Genomic DNA, 22,335 nt, shown 5'->3' with positions numbered 1-22,335 from the left:
CAGAGTCTCAGTTTGGGAAGATAAGAAAGTTCAATGCTGGGTGGTAATGGTGGTTGCACAACAGTGGATATACTTTATAAAAAATTTTTAATGTTTATTTATTTTTGAGAGAGAGGGATAATCTTCTGAAGGGCCATGCGGTGTACTGAAAGTATGGCCTCATCCTTACATTTGGAGCAACTCTGTATGGGTGTGATAGCTGAGGTTTCCCATTAGCTATATATAATTCATCGAATCTCACTGCAAAGTAAATTTGTCAGGGACAGGGGTTGATATGTCTTATTCTTATTTCAATTCTTAGAAAATTGCAGATGATCAACAGACATAAGTTTAGGGGAACTGCAGTCTCCCACAGTGACTCCAGCCAGACATTGGTTGTGAATTGTGATTATTGGAAGAGTTATGTCATCTACCTTGCTACACATAAAAGCAAAATCCTAAATTTTATTTTAGTAAGAGAATTTCTATTCAAAGTTGCTATTGATTATCTCTCGGGGCGCCTGGGTGGCTTAGCCGGTTAAGCGTCCGACTTTCGCTTAGGTCATGATCTCGCGGTTCGTGGGTTCGAGCCCCGCGTCGGGCTCTGTGCTGACTGCCAGCTCAGAGCCTGGAGCCTGTTTCAGAGTCTGTGACTCCCTCTCTCTCTGACCCTCCCCTGCTCACTCTGTCTCTCTCTCTCCTAGAAATAAATAAAAATATTTTTTAAAAAGTTGCTATTGATTTCTTGTATGAGGAAAGCAAAACAATGAACAATGAACTTGTTTTGTATCTGTAAAGTATCTAGAAGAGTCTGTTAGTTCATACATTAAAAAAAAATATCCAGGGGCGCCTGGGTGGCTCAGTTGGTTAAGCATCCGACTTTGGCTCAGGTCATGATCACATGGTTTGTGGGTTCCAGCCTCCCATCGCATTCTGTGCTGACAGCTCAGAGCCTGGAGTCTGTTTCAGATTCTGTAGCTCCCTCTCCTCTGCCCTTCCCCCTCCCCATCTCAAAAATAAAGAAAACAAAAAAAAATTTAAATCAATCAATCAATCAATAAAAACTATCTACTTATGGTTCTTAAATTTTTTTTATGTTTATTTGTTTTTGAGAGAGCAGCAGAGGGGCAGAGAGAGAGGGAGACACAGAATCCAGGCTCTGAGCTGTCAGCACAGAGCCCAAGGCAGGGCTCGAACCCATGGACCTTGAGATATCATGACCTGAGCTGAAGTTGGATACTTATCCAACTGAGCCACCTAGGTGCCCCTATCCACTCATGGTTCTTGAATAACTTACTCGATATTAGTCAAATACCTCAAGTTGAGATATTATTATGAGGTTTTTGCTTAAATAACAGTTGCTTCATGAAGGAGGAATGGCTGTTTCTGAATGAGATTTTATTATAAATGCTTGTTTGTGTAGCTTGAGCAGAAAAGAGGAAATATGCTGGACGTTTTAGCAGATGGCAAAGCCTTGACTCTCAGATCTAAGAAGGAGCTGCAGGCAGCAGGTAAGGAGAGGGGTGGGAGGGAGCAGGGATCACACTGAAAGTTCTAGGAACAGGAATGGACACTTAACTTTAAGGGACAGTGATGTCTGGCCTCCAATTTTGTAACTTTCTTTTCGATGTTATAAATTCCCTATGTAGCATATGTGTGTATTTCCTCAAGTAGTTTTGAATTACCAATGCCTTAGGGAATAAAGGAAAAGTTTGTCTCCTTTTCACAGGTAACGGATGGACAAAGAAGCCACAAAAGCATGGCTGGACATAAAGGAGATGACTAGAAATAAAGACAAAAATTCAGAGGAAGATGGGACAAGGAACCAGTAAGACATGTAAGCACTCCCTAGGGATTCTCAGAACTATTCTGCAGGATTGACCCTGATGTAACAGACTGGGACTTTATTTAATCTAGATATTAAGGAACTTAATAGATACGCAGATATCTAGATAACTAGATATCTAGTTAAATAGATATACTAGATATGCAGAAACTTTGGGATATGGAATTGCATTATTTAAAATGCCACCTGAAACTACCACATCCATTATACTACTACATACACAATTTATGGAAATTCAAACACTACGCATATCAAGATGAAGAAATTCAAGCACTAAATATAGCAAGCCAAATGCAGGTTCTAATGTGGAGGTTCCTCTGACATTTTACTCATCCTCTTTTTTTATATTCCCCCAGTGGGTGACTTCCTAGAGGCTGTCTTCTAAGACACGGCATCCCTCTTCTCACACTGATTCCCCTCCTGAGGCAGAATCCCTACAAGGGTACTATCAGAAGAGTTTTAGACTTTCTGTTCTGTAGTGACCAAAACAGATTAAAATATACGTTAAAGAGCACACTTCTATTTTAAACATTTCTTAATTGGGATAATGTGCTTCTGTAGCAAGCTTCTAAAGTACACTTACTGTGTATTAAAATGACTAATTAATCCTGAAAAATGTGTTAGGATGTAATTGTGAAGTTTTAGCAACTTAAATAAGCTTCTCAGACGCCTTGTTCTAATGGGGAAAAAATCCCAGAAGGAGATATTCTTAGTTATTAAGTGATAGTATTACATAGTTAAAATTATCTACCTATGTAGTATGAGTTTATCTATCAGCCTTTGTGTCTGCATGTATGCATGTGAATGGTCAAGGCTAAATTACCCAAATAATTTACTGTTCAATAATGGCATTCAGTGAATGTTTGTAATTTTGGTGCTACAGACATTATAGAATACACTAGAAACACTTGGAAAGTTATACACATTACTTTTTCTATTTATATTTCAGCCTACACACATGAATATATGGGTATATCTAAAATTTTAAGTTTTTCTGTCTAGAATTTCTGTGTGGGATGCAGCATTCCTGTACCATTTTCTTCTTCATTTTGTTTTATTTTGTTCTATTCTATTCTACTTTATTTTATTTTGAGAGAGAGAGAGAGAGAGAGAGGAAGAAAGTTGCAGGGGGAGAGAAAGAAAGAGAGAATCTTAAGCAGATTCCACACTCAGTGTGGTGCCGGATACAGGGCTCAATCCCACAACCCTGGGATCATGACCTGAGCTTAAAGCAAGAGTCACATGCTTAACCAACTGAGCCACCCAGGTGCCCTACTCTGTACCATTTCCTAAACACTGGAGACTCATTTGGCTTTGTTTCACCTGTGTGACATTACTGTGACTGCAGCATCTCTTCAGCTTTCTCCCCATCCTCCTCCTTCTCTCACAGAAGGGTAAAGCTGTTATTTTTTAAAATATTTTTATTTAAAAATTTTTAATGTTTATTTATCTTTGAGAGAGAGAGGGAGAGAGAGAGAGAGAACTAACTGGGGAGAGTAAGAGAGAGAGGGAGGCACAGAATCTGAAGCAGGCTCCAGGCTCTGAACTGTCAGCACAGAGCCTGATGTGGGGCTCGAACATGAACTGTGAGGTCATGACCTGAATCAAAGTTGGAAATTTAACCAACTGAGCCACCAGGTGCCCCAAATCTGTTATTTTTTAATTTTAGCCTAATTCTTAAAAATTAGAAATATAACTAAGGGGGAACTAAGCAACATCAAGAAATAAAAATACATTAATACTGCTCTGAGTACATGCTCAATTTTTTACAGCTGGATCCATGTGACTGACCCTACAGAATTTTGTTTTAATGTGATCTGTCTTCTATTGTTAATTTTAAAAATATTTTTTAAATTTATTTTTGAGAAAGATCACTAGTGGGAAAAGGGCAGAGAGAGAAAGAGAAAGGGAGACACAGAATTGGAAGGAGGCTACAGGCTCTGAGCTGTCAGCACAGAGCCCGATGCAGGGCTCAAACTCACGAGCTGTGAGATCGTGACCTGAGCTGAAGTCTGAAGTTTAACTGCTTGAGGCACCCAGGCCCCCCATTGTTAAATTTGTAGTTTTATCTCCCTATTTTGGTATCTAGTACCATGAGCTATCCCTTTGGACTCCTCAAATTCATTTTTACACATCAAATTCTGCTTGCCTTAGTATCTTAATCCTTCAGTACTTATTGATATTATATTGATAAAACAATCAAGTAATAAACTTGTAAATAACCTCTCTTGTATTTAACTGGGTATTTCAAAATACAAGTGAGTCACATACACCTACATTGTTCATTTGTTCATTTAACAATTAATTCAAAAGTACTAATTTAATGCCTATTGTGTGCAAAAATATGCATTGTATTTAGGGGCAACCAAAATCAAATTCTTCTACTCTACATAACAGAAACTTCAAGAATCTAGACATGAAGTGGAAACTAATTTGACAATAAACTATTTGTAAAAAAATAAAAAAAAAAAAGAATCTAGACATGAAATCCCAGTGAAAGTATATAAATAAAGAGCTGTCTTTTCATTTCCTAGTCTCAGCTTTGCACCAACATACTAAGATTTTATATTCTGACAACCTGAACTACAATGTCCATAGTGTCCATTGTCGACACCAAAAGTCACCTGCTGGTCTAAGTGCCTTCTGTGGGAATTCTGTGGGAATATAGCATTGAGGTTTCCCATCGGGCCAAGATATTATTATTTATCACATATCTAGGTGGTTATATTTGTAGCCCCTCTACCTGATTCTTGTAGTCCTTTGCCTGATTCATTTAAGACACAAAATGCTAAAATTGCACTCTTGGTGGAACATAAAATGCCTACTCCAGACTCATAATCAGAACACATTCAGCAGACTTCTAAACATGCTATGAAGCATATTTAAATGAAATTACTGCCTTCATTGCATAACTTTATGACCATATGTTTGGGGGTTTAGCCCCCCCACCTTTATTTTTTGGATTAATCTGTGACAACAATAAGCCTAAACAAAAACAAACTGCTTAATAATAACTCAGGAACAAAATAACTAGATCAATATCTCTGACAATGTGGTCTTGTATCTACAAAATTTATATACACTTATGGATTTAAGGATGATAATTTTATTCCATATTTTTCCAACAAAATACCCGGAATTCCATCATTAAGCATTTCTTAACTCTATTCTTAAGTTGACAGAAATTTGTAATAGTTTTGGCAATAATCTCTCTCACCTGTGTCATGTAAATGTCAATTTGAAATAAGCATAAGAAAACATTTTATTGGGGACTCTGAAAGATATGATACATTTTACCCTACTTAAAAAAAGCACCAAAACAATTCTCTAAATTTCTTTATTATAAGGGAAATATTGTGATGACGTGTAAATTATTTCTAATGCTTATTTATGTATACATGTGGCAGTAATAAGTGAGATATTTGTAAATTAGCTGTTTAATTTTTTAGGTAGCTAATTCTAATTTCATATTCAAAATGTACATTATTCAAGTTGTTTATCTGTAGGAATAAGTTAACTATACCACATCTTATATTTCTGCTTTATTTTATCTTCTTCATTTAAAAGTGGCACAATTATTTTAGAAAAAAATGCTAAAAAATTTAACAAGAGAACTGTTGATAAAGTTTTACTGAGTAGGAAACATGAACTTTGCCAGTGATTAATTTCACTGCTGTCATTTATTTGTTCATTTTTATGCAGTTTAAGATAATCACATATATCTATATTTTTATATTCAGATAATTTCCTTCCAATCACATAAGCTACTGAATATCTTATAAAATAATTTTGATGGCCATATACCTTATTATATGAGAAAAGTATAATTTACTTATCCAATTCATAAGGGGGTTTCAGATGAAAACTACCTCAGAGATGAGTAAATTATTTAATGATTAAACCCACTGTTTTAATTATGAATATGTTAATATAAGACATTTTACTCAAAATTTTAAAAAATCTGATTTCCTGATTTAAGACAAGTTTAAACCCAAGAAAATCAGGGAGAAGAAAAGAGCTACAAAGTGTTGATTATTTCCTGGGATTATATATGAATTTTGTCATTAAAAAAATGGATGTGGGGCACCTGGGTAGTTCAGTTGGTTGAGCGTCCAACTACGGCTCAGGTCACAATTTCACTGTTGACGAGTTCAAACCTCACATAGGTCTCTGTGCTCCAGCTCAGAGCCCGGAATCTGCTTTGGATTCTGTGTCTCTCTCTTTCTCTCTGCCCCTCTCCCACTCAGGCTCTGTCTCTCTCTGTCTCAAAAATAAATATAAACATTAAAAAAAAAGTTTTAAAATGGATGTTACAAAGTTTTCTACATGGAAATAGTAAATTTTTACAAAAATAATGATGAAGGCTCTATTTTGATGAAATGCACACACGACGAAAATGAGTTTTATCAACTACGTTCTTTGTAAACTCAAGTTGAGAAATTAAAGGGCTATATAAATTGCAAGCAACCTGTACAAGCAGGTTCAACATTAGAATTAGGGCTTTGAAACATTTGCTGACTGGTGTAGGCTAAGTTTTGAACTTGTTTCAAAGTCTCTAGAGGCTGAGGAAATTTTATTATGTAAATTTAGGTCTACAGAGACTTAATCCTTCCCGACCCCCATTATCCCAAATTTAATACCCTAGAGTAAGGGAGTACAGGAGAGGAATATATAATTTTAATAAGTAAATGTATATACTCTAACCTTAATATAGAGACTGAAGATCATATATAATGTCATGAAGTAAAATTTAGGATTTTTAATATATCATATGGCAGATATGCTCTCTTTAAGAGCAGAGAGATAAGATTATCATAATCTAAATTCACAGAAATATAATTTTAAAAACATTATTCATACTTGAACTCTTCACTCAGCTATAGTAAATATCTCATGAATACTAGCCAACTATTCTCTACAGACCTCTGCTACCATATTAAGACTATTGTGAAGAGTACAGGAAGATGAGATAACTAGAAAGCTATGATGAAAATTTTAAGTGTTGAAAACATGTTGTGGCTAAAATCTCTTCAAATAAAGAATTTGGTGGTGTCATTACTTTTAGAAAAATATATAACAAGAAAACTGTTTAATGCAAAATATTAAATAATCAAAGTGGGGGAGAAAAGCAGGCACTAGTCATATTATAAGAAAATCAAGCTGATAATTGATACAAAACAAACAAAATCAAATTTTCCAGAGTTTACCCATGATGGAGACCTTGTATCCATATCAATCTTGCATGTGATGTTCTTAGGAAAATTCTCTGTAAAATGATAAACTTTACAATGTGTAGGTACAATTTTCCTGAACAAAGGGCATGTGGGTGGCTAGGTCAGTTAAGCATCCAACTCTTGATTTTGCCTAGGTCATGATCCCAGGGTCATGGGTTCGAGCCCCATGGTTGGCTCAGTGCTGAGCATGGAACCTGCTTAAGATTCTCTCTCTCTATGGGGTGCCTGAGTGACTCAGTCAGTTAAGTGTCTGACTCTTGGTTTTGAGTTAGGTTGTGATCTNGGAAACTAATTTGACAATAAACTATTAAAAAAAAAAAAAAAACAAAACTTTCTTCCTTGAGAATCAGTCAAGCTCTCTTTCCAGGATGCTATGTAGTTCCCATAACATGGCATCTGGTAGTTCTTACCATTGCCAGAAGGTCATCATGGCAGCAAGGTGTCTATTGTGTTTTTGTATTTTTGTTGTGCGTCTTCCGTGTTGCTTGTAATTGTATAGCCCTATTTAAACCTGCTGTGTGGTTTCACCTTTAACATTCTGAGAGTTACTCCCTTAAGTATTAGTCTCTCACAACACATTTTTAATGCTCTATTAGTTGTTCTATGTTCTTTTTATTGCTACTCTTTCTTTTCTTTTCTTTCTTTCTTTTCTTTCTTTCTTTCTTTCTTTCTTTCTTTCTTTCTTTCTTTCTTTCTTTCTTTCTTTCTTTCTTTCTTTCTTTCTTTCTTTCTTTCTTTCTTTCTTTCACTGCACTAGTGACAGATCCAGGCCTACATTTTCTCTTTACAGAATCTTAACTTAGGAAGCAGAACTTAAGTAACTGAAAGTAATAAAAAGGAGGAAGGAGAAGAGGTAGGAAAAAATTCCAATTTTTCACTTATTTGTCATTAAATATTTTAGAAGGTCTAATCTGACCTCTTCCCAAAAACAGAGTCCTTTTATCTAAGGACATCCTCCCCTAGCTAATCACACTGTCACATCTAATTCTCCAAAGCCAGGACTCTACTCCAATTATGTGATTCCTACCCAAGCACTTGTGTCTCTTCTCCCTCAGGTATCTCACAGCTTTTGTTGAGAAATCTAGATCTTGCTACATCTTTTTCTTCTTGAGACTGTAAGGCCACAAGTCTAAACATCTAAACCAAACTGACTCCATGACAGGCTTTAAGTTTCCCCTCTAAACTAGAAGGCCTGAGTTTTGGCTTCCCCGATCAGGCAGTTACACATTGCCCAAGGCCAGAGAAACCACCCTTGCAAAACCCAATCAAGAAAGGCCAGCAACCACCCTCCACATTGTTAAGGGAGAGGCCTGGAGATAGAAACTATAGATAGGACCCTGTTACCTAATGTTAAAGTTAACCCGTTAGTAGCCGAACAAGACCATAGGCTCGCTCTGTGATTAGTTAAATTTAAAGGTACTCTAAATGTTGTAATTGGATCCCGCCAAAAGTAACGAATACTCTAGACAATGTGTATGGTCAAACCTGCTGTCAATGATGTTGTATAATTATGATTGGATCACTGTTCCCATGTCACAACTTCTGTAACTCCCCTGTCACAAATCCCATAAAAACCCTGCTCTGCCTTTGTTCGGGGCTCTCAGCACAGATCCACGTGCTGGTGAAGTCTGTGAGCCCGAGCTCGAGCCCGTAATAAAGCCCTTTGTCTTTGCATGCGTGACTCGGTCTCCCTGGTGGTCTCTGGTCGGTGAGGATACTGAGATCTGGGTATAACAAGACCAATTTTTTTTTCTGGTCTTATCTCTCTCTGTTAAATTTTTGGCAGAATTCTGTGTCCCAGAATTACAGCAATCTGATATTCTTCACAAAAGGAGGGTGGAGCGTGTATGTAGAGAGATTTCTTTGGCAAAACAGTGTTGTGTTTTGGTTGTTTGTTTCAATCCAAGAGGAGTAGAGGCTGTTAACAAACTATTGAGGTTTTCTTTTTTAACTCTACCATCTGGGTAAATCGACTTAAAAATTGAAAGTTGATATTTACAAATGTAGATTAAACAAAAGAAAGAAAACAAACTTAGCCAAAAAGACAATATATAGCTCAAAGGATTCAGGTTTGGAGCCAATGTCTCTGATACATTCTTCAACATGGTGAGGGTGTCAGTAATGGTTTTCACCCAGAAAGAGAGTAAAGCATTTCCCTTTGAATTAGATTTTCATAGTGCAGTGCTTGGAAACGACTGTATGGACTGCACCCTCTAGGATATTTGTTGAGAGCAAGTTATCAGGAGGGACCACAGAGGTATTCTGGCATATTATTGCCTCACTCAGGTAACCTGACTTACTACAGGTTTTTCCAGAAGGCTTAAAGTACCGGAGACCTCCCTAACCTGACTTTAGTTGTGATGTCTTAGTTTGTATTCTCCACGCACATTATGTTGATAGAAACATTTGGAGCTCTGAATGTATAGAAGATAGAAAAAGAAAGAAAATATCCCCAGAACTTATGTACAGCGTGGTGATGATAATTACTATATATTTGAAAGTTAAGTGAGTATATCTTAAAACTTCTTACCATACACCCAAAAAAGTGCCTGTGAGGTGTCAAATCTGCTAACTAAACTTATTATGAGAGTCATTTTGCAATTGAAACATACATCAGTAAGTTGTACACTTTAAACTTCTACAACGTTATATGTCAGTTATATCTCAGGAAAGCTGGAAAAAAGCAAAACAAAATAATAGCATGCAGAATATTAATCAACACAACCGGAAAGGATTTATTTTTTTCTTATTTTCTTCGAAAGGGTTTAAGGAGCTGAAACAGATATCAGATTCTGCATTTATAATAAAATACATGTTTGTAGATAGGAAGAAATATAACACCCATAATGTTGGTCAATAAAGAAAAAAAAGAAAATGAAATACCAAAACAGTTGATCTGATTGTATACAAGGCAATGTAAATATTTTAAATGATATTTTGTGTTTAAGACACTGACATTTACATATACACATGCATATATGTGTTTTAATGTGTGATCTGTGCATATGCACATACATACTTTATAGATGTGTGCTTTTGCTCTGTCTATGCAAATTACACACAGGATGGGAAGATACTGTTTACAAAACAAGTAAGCCTGCTGGGTTTAATCACCACAAACAATAAGTCTCTCTGAACCTGCTGCTAGCAGCATTTGGGTGTCTTTTATTAGTGGATATGTAAAGACCCCTTTGAATTTTTAAAATCCATTGCTGTTGCTTTGCTTACAAGTGTTGATATAGCAATATTCTGACTTGACCTATATTCTCCAGATTACTTTAATACTGTGAAGTGCCCCTTCTTACTACTAAAAAAATGCACCTGGTCAATGGAGTTGGGAGATTAGTAATTGCTTTTTATTCCTAGGACTATGGCCAAATATGTGTTTTCCTTAAGCATCCCATTCTGGGCAACACCTTTATATCTGGGTGAAATAAATCTGCTAATCTGCATTTCTCTTCAGTTGAGTATCTCCATCCCACAAAGCAGGCCCACTACTTGCTAGTGCACTGGGGCATTCTAATCCCCTCCCTTCACCAGAAGCCATAACTTTCCTCACGACTGATAGACCTTCAAAGAAAGCGTATTTGTGTATGTGACAGAGAGAGTGAGAGGACAGGCCTTTCACTCCTTGTATACAAATATGTCTGTGCAAAATGTGTCAGGCAGAATGTTTATTTCTGAACTCCCATCTCACTTTTTTTCACAGTTCAAATTTATTTTTTTAATAGACTTACGGTTTTATTTCTTGTGTAGTGATAGCCCTATTGGCAATGGTTGGTGTGTTTGGTCATGTGTGTGCGTGTGTGCGTGTGTGTGTGTGTGTGTGTGTGTGTATCTGAAATGAAACTATTTCATTCACTATTCAGTGTTTTCAGCATTGCCTGCAAATCAAAAACAACCTGTGTTTGAGGCAGTAATCACTATTTCTAGAATCTGGCTCTGTTTGTTAGACTGCCTCCTCAGTTTGGGCTCTATCCAGTTCTTTCGTTAAAAAGTCTTTTTGTTTGGATTATCCTGCCATAAATAGATATACTTGCATCATGTTTCCTCACCTACAGATGTCTAAATTTTACTCAGTAGTGAGTCTCTTAAGAAGTTTTTTACTTTCTTCCTGTCCTTCAGCTGTTCCATTCATATCACTACAGTGAGGAACCCCCAGATCAGGTAGTTGTCAGGTGTCTGTAAAGAGGCCGCCAAGAATACGAAGGGCAAATTAGTAGCCAAAAAATCCTGGATATATTTTCACTGTCAAATATTTCTCAGACCTTGGAAAAGTTACTTATGGCAACTTGCCTCATTTCTCTCATTCATGAAATGGGCATGGTGAGTACCTATCTTTTTTCAATTATGAAGTTATAAAGAGTAAACACACAATAAAAGGTTACAATCAAGAAGTGTAATACATCTAGAAAAAACCTATAGAATAGTAGAAGACAAAGACCTTAGAATTATAGTGAGAAGACCTATGGGGAATTTGAAACCCATTCTCTACAGGTCTGGTGTATTTTTGCACCTTTTTTTTTTTTAGCAGAAATGATGACTCCATTCGTACAAGAGAACGTTTCTGAGGTTGTATATATAGCAAACAGTCCCAGAAGGTAGAGTATCTCCTTTTGAGAAAATAACAGGTTTGCTTAATGTCCAGTATAATACACTTGTGTCCCTATGGGAAAATCAGGCTTACTGCCTGTTATAAAACATTTGGCTCCCGTAAGCCTGAGGCTCCATTCCTGTCACACAGTCCACTGCAAGAGCAGCTGTCATCTGGCCCTCTTCATGTCACCTGTCGAAACTGGAACTCCATAAAACTGCTGATGCTCTCTGGCTACTGCTAGTGTTCTAAGTAATACACTTTTTTTTTTTTCGCTGACCCAGGAGTCTCCAGACTTCTGCTAGTGTCTATGAAAGTTGTGGCAGGCCTACTTAATAGTTGGTAAGCATGTTATACTTCCAAACTTTCGGTTTTTGGCTGACTGACCTGAAGGCCTACCCTCAACTGTAGTATTTATGATGAGAATTAAAACAACTCACTTAAAATGATCAGATTATAGGTTTTTTTCATATTATGGTGCTGGGGACTTATCCTGTCATTTTTTTTTTTAACTTTTAAAAAATATTATTTACTTTTGAAAGAGAGAGACAGAGAGAGACAGAGTATGAGCAGGGAAGAGGCTGAGGAAGAGGGAGACACAGAGTCTGAAGTAGGCTCCATGTTCTGAGCTATCAGCACAGAGCCTGATGCAGGGCTTGAACTTGTGACCCACAAGAAATGACCTGAGCCAAAGTTGGATGCTTAACCGACTGAGCCATCTGGATGCTCATACCTTAATACTTTCTAAATTACATTAAGTATTAAAGACCATGGTCCCAGAAATGGAATGGCTGAAAAATGGGGAAAGACATGAGAAAAAAATGGAGTTGTATTTATTGAAATTTATTGTTGATGGAGTAGTTGCAGTATCATTTAGTACATATGTGACCTAAGGAAGTAGGTCAATATGTTAATCGTAAAGTTTAAAAATATTTTTTAATGTTTATTTTTGAGAGACAGAGATAGAATGGGAGTGGGGAGAGGCAGAGAGAGAGGGAGACACAGAGTCTGAAGCAGGCTCCAGGCTCCGAGCTGTCAGCACAGAGCCCAATGCGGGACTCCAACTCATAAACTGCAAGATCATGACCTGAACCGAAGTTGGACACTTAACCGACTGAGCCACTCAGGTGACCCTGTTAATAGTTATGTTAATGCTAACATTAGAGCTAAAGATTTTTAAATTAATATCCCATACAGTTTATGATAAAAGCAAGTTTCAGACTTAATTATAATACATGTTTATTCATAAGATGGCACATATTGTCAAAAAAGTATATTATGTATTTTATAACTTCCCTGATCCTTGCTGTTTTTTTGTTCTAATAGCCCCTTGCATGAAAGTACATTCAAAAAAAATCACAAATATATTTTAGTGGCACGATTCATCCTATAACGTGATCAAATTCAGATAGCAACGATACTCAGAGTAGAAGGTGTAACAGAAGGAGGAAACGGAAACAACAGATGATACCAATAAGAAAAATAGCAAAACGGCAGATCTAAATCCAAGCCTATCAACAAATTATTTAAACACCACCATGAGGCCAAGATTATGATATGAATGAAATGCCAGCCCCCAACTATATACTGCCAGAAAGAAAACCACTTTAAATATAAAAGCACAAATAAGTTAAAAGTAAAAGTGTATCATACTAACACAAATCAAAAGTAAGCTCAATTACTTATATTAACGTCAAGGTAGATTTCAAAACAAATAATAATAATACTAGGAATAAAGAAAATTGTCTCATAGTGATAAAGGGATAGAATGTCAAGAAAACTTATCAAGAGAACCTAGCAATCCTAAATGCTTAGGTGGCTAACAACAGAGCTTCAAAATACATTAAGTAAAGATTGATAAAACTTAGGGCGCCTGGGTGGTTCAGACTGTTGAGCGACCTACTTCGGCTCAGGTCATGATCTCATGGGTTCGTGAGTTTGAGCTCCATGTGGGGCTCTGTGCTGAGAGCTCAGAGCCTGGAGCCTGCTTCAGATTCCTTGTCTCCCTCTCTCTTTGCCCCTCCCCCGCTTGTGCTCTGTCTTTCTCTGTCTCTCAGAAATAAACGTTAAAAATTAAAAAGAAGAATTTAAAAAGTAGGTAAAACTGAAAGTAGACATAAACAAATCCCTATTTATAACTGAAGACTTACACACTCTTTTCAGTAATTAATACTGCAAGTAAACAGAAAATCAGTGATGCAGGATATGGCATACCAAAACAGCGCGATCAGCAAACACTCAATTATGACATTTATAGAACTCTCCACTCAACAGCTGCAGAATATACATTCTCTTCACATGAACATAAAACATTTTCCAAGGTAGACTGTATGTTGGCCCGTACAATAGGTGTCCATAACATCTAAAAGTATTGAAATAATAGAAGATATGTTATCAGATCGCAGTATGTCAATTCTCTGAAAATTGATTTACAGATGCAATGCAGTCTCAATCAAAATCCCAGCAGTCTTTGTGGAAAACAACAGTTACACTGATTCTGAACTTTGTATGAAAATACAAAGGAGCTGGAATCATCAAAAGAAGTTAAAAAAGGAAAACGATAGCTGGAAGACTTGTACCTCCTAACTTCAAGACCTATATAATTACAGCAAGGAAGGAAGTTTGTTATAGGTGTAAGGATAATAAAAATAACAATGGAATAGAAAAAAGAGCCCAGAAATAGACCCACACACAAACAGTAAACTGATTTTTGACAGAGGTATCAAAGTAATTCAATAGGAAATAGACAGTCTTTTCAAAAAGTGGTGCAAGAAGCTTCGAAGAGTCACATACACAAAATGAATTTTAGCCCCTCCTTCACACAGTATAAAATATTAATTCAAAGGATTAATAGATCTAAATATAAAAGCTACAGTGTATTTCTAAATTCTAAAATGATTTTTAGTGTAAAATCTTAGTGACCTTCAGCTTGGCAAAGACTGCCTAAGTAGATACCTAAAACACAAACTCTAAAACAATAATAACAATTTAAAAAGATTCATTTGATTTCCTAAAAGTTAAAACTTATCTTTTAAATGAAAACTCCTATTAAGTAAAAGAAAATCTCAGCTACAGATTGGGAGAAAGTAATTGCAAAATACACATATGGCAGAATTTTTTTTAATCTACACTATGTAGCACACTCACAAGTGATAATAAAACCAACAACCCAATTTAAAACAGTCAAATTCCAAATGATAACTTCATGAAAAATGAGGGTGACAAAATTGGTGAAGGTAGTCAAAGGTACAAACTTCCAGTTCTTAGGTAAGTAAGTCCTGCGGATGTAACATACAACATGATAAATACAGTGAGCAATACTTCATTATATATTTGAAAGTCCCTAAGGGTAAATCTTTATAAGTTCTATCACAGAAAAATAAAAAAAATTGTAACTGTTTGTTGTGATAAATGTTAACTAAACTTATAGTAAATGTTACTGACTATTAAGAAAAATTGATAAAACTGAAAGGAGACATAAATCTCTAATTATACTTGAAGACTTACACATTCTCAGTAATTAATATTGCAAGTAGACAAAAATCAATTAAGATATGTTATTTATTATACATATTTTATCATATATAAATACTATCCATGGTTTTAATATATATAATCACCACGACTTATATCTAAAATGAATACATGTTATATCGACTATATCTCAGTATTTTAAAAAAGAAAAAATATTAAAAATTTAAAAAATCTATATAGCGAGCAAACAATAACAAGAAAACATATGCTACATTATTAGTTATTAGTGAATGCAAATTAAAGCCACTTTGAGTTTCTACTATGTATTTAATATCTTGACTAAAATTTAAAAGATTGAACATGTCAAGTGTTAGAAAGCATTTGGAATAACTGAAAATCTCATATGCTGCTAGCAGGAATGTAAAATGGTGTATTTTGTAAAACCCTTTGGCAATTCCTTAAAAGGTTAAACATACTCCTGCCTTAAGACCTAGAAATTCTACTAGGTTTTATACAAAAGAAATAAAAGTATATGTCCATAAAAAGTGTTTTGCATAATATTCTTAGCAGATTTACAATAGCCTTAAAATGGCGGGGGGACAAAAACACAGAATCTATCAATAGATAAATGAATAACTAAATTTTGTTATATTCATAGAGTAGAATATTATTTAGCAACAGAATGAACTGATGATATGTGCAATGAACATAGATTAACTTCAAAATAACTATAGAGTGAAAGAAGACATACAAGTATATGGCTATGATTCTATTTTTATGAAATTCTAGAATATTCAAAATAATCTACAGTGACAGAAGAAGATCAGTGATTATTTGAGGACCAGAAAGCAGGAAGTGTAAGAGGAGTGGGAAAATAGTGAGAGGGGCTGGAGGAAGTAATTACTAAGTGGCATCAGTGATACCAATGATGTATATTTATGCCAGTGATATACATATTTGTTACCATCATTGTACACTTTATTTACATTGTACACTTCCAATATATATGGTTTGTTGTAGCCAATTATATCTAAAGCTGTACCAAAGGGAAAAAATAACACTCTGTGGACAAAAATTCTTGTCAGAGTCAAGTATATCACACTCTGAAGTATATTGACTCCTGGGCTACGTAGATCCTCTTATACTGCTCATGTAAGAATGAAAGGAACTTGTACATTGTTGGTAGGAATGTCAACTGGTATAACTACTGTGGAAAACAGTATGGTGTTTCATCAAAAAATTAAAAGTAGAAATATTGGGGTGCCTGGGTGGCTCAGTTGGTTAAGTATCCAACTCTTGATTTCAGGTCATGTCATGATCTCATAGTTTGTGAGTTCAAGCCCTGCATCAGACTCTGCACTGACAGCATGGAGACTGCTTGGTATTCTCTGTCCCCACCTCTGCTCTTCTCCTACTCATGTGCTCTCGCGCTCTCTCTCTCTCTCTCTTTCAAAAAATAAATATCATTTGATCCAATAATCCCACTACTGGATATTTATAACCTCAACCCCCCTCCCCCCAAAACACCATCCAAAACTCTAATTAGAAAATATATATGCTCCCTTTGGGCACATGGAGGCTCAGTAGGTTGAGCATCTGACCTAGGCTCAGGTCATGATCTCATGGTTTGTGAGTTTGAACCCCAATCATACTCTTTGTTGACAGCTCAGAACCTTGAGCCTGCTTCAGGTTCTGTGCCTCCCTCACTCTCTCAGTCCTGCCCTGCTCGCATTCTGTCTCTCTCTCTCTCTCAAAAAGAAATAAACATTAAAAAAAAGAAAAAAAGAAAATATACATGCACCGCTATATTTGTTGCAGAATTATTTACAGTAGCCAAGATATAGAAGTAACCCAAGTGCCCATCAGTAGAAGAATAGATAAGGAAGATGTGGAACACACACACACACACACACACACACACACACACACACACACAGGAATACTACACAGCCATAAAAAAGGATGAGTTCCTGTCATTTGCAGCAACATGAATGGATCTGAAAGGTATTATGCTAAGTGAAATAAGTCAAACTGAAAAAGACAAATACTATATGATTTCAGTCATATGTGGAAACCAAGCAAATGAATAATCAAACAAAAAGCAGAAACAGACGGATGAATGAAGTAAAAGAACTGATAGTTGCCAGAGGAGAGGGGGATGGGAGAATGGGTAAAATGAGTGACAGGGAGTGAGGGATGATAGCTTCCAGTTATGGAATAATTAGGTCATGGGAATAAAAGGCACAGCATAAGGAATATAGCCTATGGCATTATTATGACACTGTATAGTAACAGATGGCGAGTACACTTGGGGTAAAAACAATGTAATGTAAAACTTATGGAATCATTGTGTTTTACTCCTGAAACCAATTTAACATTGTGTATCCATCTATGCACAAAAACAATAGAGAGAGAGAGAGAACAACAAATTACAGTGCATGATCCCAAGGTGGTACATGGTTTGAGAAGGGAAAAAAATGCTGTAAAAAACATTTTTAAGATAATTGGAAAACTTTTAATATGGCCTGGATAATAATATTATATTACTATTTTTTTAAAAGGTGAGGTATGTCCAATGTTATTCCTGTAAGTTAACAGAGTCTCTAGTGCTGTCTAGAGATCAAGAGAGTTGAAGCATTTGTAGATTTTTCAAGCCATCTCTGGAGTATGCAGTTCAAATTAGAAGCTTTCAAATGATACCTGATCAGCCCTTGGATAAGTATTCTCTCTTAGAAAAACTAACCATCCCTACTTTACAGATTAAAATTAGCAGGCACGTGCGTATATGTATATATCCATATACAATACATCATAAACAAGATCACTCATTACCTAACTTATCTTAGCCTTGTTTCTCACCTCCATTAAAAAAAAAACAACAACAATGCTATCATTTAAATTGCTGTGGAGATCAAGAGAGATAATCTATGTAAAGCAAAAAGCATGAATATATAGTAAGTATTCAATACTTATTTAATGTAGACTAAACTTCTTTACTATAGCAAAGAAAACTATTTCATGGAATATCCTCTTCCTGACTTTGCCAGTTCTTGGAGTTCCAGCAATTGTCGAGGGATTCCTTCTGTAACTTCAGTGGAGACTATTAATAATCAGTAGAGGTATGAAAGTCTCCCCTGCAAACCCCCATTCTCCTTTTTTTCTGACTTGAGAGAGAGAGAGAGCTGCTTCTATTATACTATGTTCAAAAGGAGATAATAGAGGCCATTTATTTTTATAGCCTAGTGGTTTTCAGCCTGACTGAATATTGGAATCAAATGAGGAATTTTTAAAATGCCTGAAACTGGCCCCATCTTAGACCTTAGAACTCTGTCCAACCATCAGGCTTTCAAAAAGCATCCTTTTTAAAAAGGATGTATAGAAAAGACTGAGAATGATCAAGTAACACATTCTGTTAAGAACTTTACTAGTTTACTAAAGTAATACTCCAGAAACTGCATGAAATAAGAAATTTATTCCAGATTTTATATATGTATGATATATATATACCTATATAAAAAAATAAATATATAATATATATACACACACACCTTTACTGGGAATAGCAAAGATACATACATATATGCATATAAAATGTAAAAAGAACTTAGGCAAATAAAAAGTGAGACTTTTTTAATGAGTTTTTGAGTCACTCTTCCCTGCCAGTAAATGGTTCTTTCATGACATGTTCTTTCACTTTTGACTGTCTGCAAATTACCTATGTATTATAAAGAGTTGACATAGCCCATCTGATCACTTTTAACTGTGTGCTCTAAAGCATTTATTAAATTTATTAAGCTGTGCTTACTGTGAGTACATCAAACCCCAAACTAAAATTAAATCAAGATGAATCAAACCTGGGGACTGGTAGCAGATGCTAGCCATCCCACTTAATTGTCTAATAGCATATGCAGAGAGACAATCTCCAAGGCAACTGAGACATAAAACCACACAAAGATTTGATTTTGTTGATTGAAGTCAACACCTTGAATTGCACAATGAAGAAGAAAAAAAAAAAGAAGAAGGAAGCCATTCCACAGAATAGTTTAGTGTTGGTTAGTGTAAAGGATAGTAATCAGGATCTGTAGAAACTACCATGGTATGCTGAGGCTTAAAGCTTAGATTAATGCTGGAGATTATGCTATTTATAAACAGACTCAACCCTACCCAGGATTACAAAAATACACAGATACAGATGTGGATGATGTAGTATAGATATTTATATATTTATATATAATATCTATATATTTATATATNTTTCAGTCTGTGACTCCCTCTTTCTTTGACCCTCCCCTGCTCACGCTGTCTCTCTCTCTGTCTCCTAGAAATAAATAAAACATAAAAAAAAAGTATCTACATAGATCTTTAGTATAAAAACATTGTCCATTGTTCACTGGGTATGAAGATATGTACTCTCAGTCTCAGCAAGGTGAATGACTGCTTTTAAAATTTAGGAGCACTCTGAATTTCCCATATAAAATGGTAAATACAAGTAGAGTACTATTTTAAAAAAATCAGCAGTCACAACAGAAGAGGAAGATAGGGTCCAGGTCATTATATAAAGGAGAATTGCAAACAAAAGGATATACTGAGAAACTATCATTACTTCACTCTGGAAAGAAGAATGATTTAAAATCCAACCTTTCAGGATTCCTTTATATAAGAGATTGTTCTTAAACATTTTGTCTGCAACTTGGCTATAATATCATGTACTTTATCATTGCCTGTAGGGTCTGATGCATCCCTTATTCTTTCTAAACCATAGTGAAATGCACACTGACAAACTCAGGAATTGCATCATTTTTTGCTAAGTAACAAAACACATAAAAATCTAGTTCCTTGGAATTAACAACTGTGAGTTGAGCTCTTGATTCTGAGAGTTAATTTGCATTGGTTTCAGCTAGTGGTACCTGAGTGACACAGTTGGTTAAACATCTGGCTCTTGGTATCAGCTCAGGTCATGATCTCATAGTTCGTGAGATTAAGCACCATGTCAGACTCTGCACTGTTAGTGTGCACTGTTAGTGTGGACCTTGTTTGAGATTCTCTCTCTCTCTCTCTCTCCCCCCTCCTCAAAATAAATAAATCAATAAACTGTAAAAAAATCAATGGATTGGTTTCAGCTAGTTAATTCTTTCCTGGCCTAAGCTGGCCTCACTTATTCATCTGTGGTCAGCTTTTGGTAAGCTCAATAGATCTGTTTCAGGAGGTTGACTAAATGATGGCTGAGTAATAGAGACCACTGGGCCACATGCACTCTCTCATACAGTAGTCTAATCCGGTCTCGTTTACATGGTAACAAAATGTTCCAAAAGCATCAAGTACAAATGCTTTCCAAGTTGACCCATGCTTCCCACTTGCCAGTTTCCTGTGGGCTGAGGCCAGTCACATGACCAGTGCAGATTCATGGGGTGGAGGAGACTCCATTTCTCAACAAATGGAAAATTGTGATCATTTTTGCAGTCTCTCCTTTCCTTCCTTCTGGCAATAACCATTCACATTCTTTCCACATGCAAATTATATTCTCTCCCAAGACTCAAAATTCCCATTCAGTCTTGGAGTCTAGGATCAAATGACACCTTTCAAGTCCTGTTGAAGTTCTCTTCATCTAAGAAAACCCATGAAATTTCTGCACTCTGAGTAAGTTAATATCTCTCTCATCCCTGATAACCCAGTGCTTATATTTATTTTTCATTGCCCATGGTACATTTTTTTGTTATCTGAGTACCAGCTTTCCTTCTAGAATGAGTGCAAGGGCAGGTCAGTATTTCATATAGGTCTGTATATCCAGTCCTAATCATTATTTTCATATGGCCATGTTCTATAAACATTTTTTTGAATTCTAAATGAAGAAATGATTGAATAAATGAATGACAAAGTTCATAGCCTGATGATGGAAGGAGGTATTCTTAATATAATCTGAACTGGGCTATTTTTTGCAAGACTAATCTAAAGTTAAGTTTTTATGGAATTGCAAAGAAGCAAAAGTTCAACATCACAGTATCCAAATGAATCTCTAATAAGTGAGTATCATGTCATTTTTCAACCTTGGCTGTCACTGCCTGATAACTCAGAAATTATACATAAACTCATAGGCATAAGAGGAAAGAATTGGGTCACTTCAGAAAAATATCAAAGGTCCATCTTGTAACTTCTAATTTCTAAAGGTTTTCTATTGTCTTGATGTTATCTATCAGATCATTTTGGTTATTTGGTTTTACACAAAGTCTAAATGAATACATATGCATAACAGTAAGTCTTTTTATCTTTACACCTCTGATATTTGAAATCAGCAGAGTGCAAAAGACTTAGGTTTATTTAAAATATCAAAAAGATACTACAAATTTATTTTTATTCTTTTATGTTTTATTTATTTCTGAGAGAGAGAGAGAGAGAGAGAGAGACAGCATGAGCAGGGGAAGGGCAAAGAGAGAGGGAGACACAGAATCTGAAGCAGCCTCCAGGCTCTGAGCTGTCAGCACAGAGCCTGATGCAGGGCTCGAACCCACGAACCATGTGATCATGCCCTGAGCCGAAGTCGGATGCTTAATCGACTGAGCCACCAGGCGCCCCGAGACTACAAATTTAAAACAACTCTAACTAGGTATTTTTAATGTAGAGCATTGATGGACATTGCTTTGTGTATCAATTTATATTTACTATTACTACCAATGTTTGTTAGGAGCATCTTTATAAGTGCACATATTTGTATTTCTCTGTGTTTCTTATTTCTGTATTACTATATTATCTTGGCATTTCTATGGCCACATACAACTACATACAAGACTGTATACACATCTGCATAATGGAATTAAGGTATCTTTGTATCTTTGTATACATTGTTTGTATACTTGTTTCTTCTATATGCAAAGGCTTTTCAAGGGATTGTGGGGAAGTTCAGAAGATGACTTTATAGGAGCACTTCAAAGTTATATGGCTATAGTGTGGTTTGTAGCATGTGTGTACTTATGAGAGGAACATATATGTGGATATGCCTGTACGCACTTGATATCTGCCCTTAAAGAAATTATGTAGCTCAGTTGAGACATTTGGCTACTAGAAATTTTTCAATAATTTAATTTATTTTTTAACATGTTAAGATTATTAGTGGAAAACAAATTCTAGAGACCATCAGATTAGTGTTGTAATTGTTGCTTTCCATTTCTCAGTAGCTTTGGGGGAACTATTTACCAGATGTCAGTGAATTAGCA

The sequence above is a fragment of the Crocuta crocuta genome, unplaced genomic scaffold (genome assembly GCF_008692635.1).
Source record: "Crocuta crocuta isolate KB4526 unplaced genomic scaffold, BGI_CrCroc_1.0 scaffold602, whole genome shotgun sequence".
NCBI lineage: Eukaryota > Metazoa > Chordata > Mammalia > Carnivora > Hyaenidae > Crocuta > Crocuta crocuta.
The sequence above is the reverse complement of the archived record's forward strand: the minus strand, read 5'-3'. Positions refer to the sequence as shown.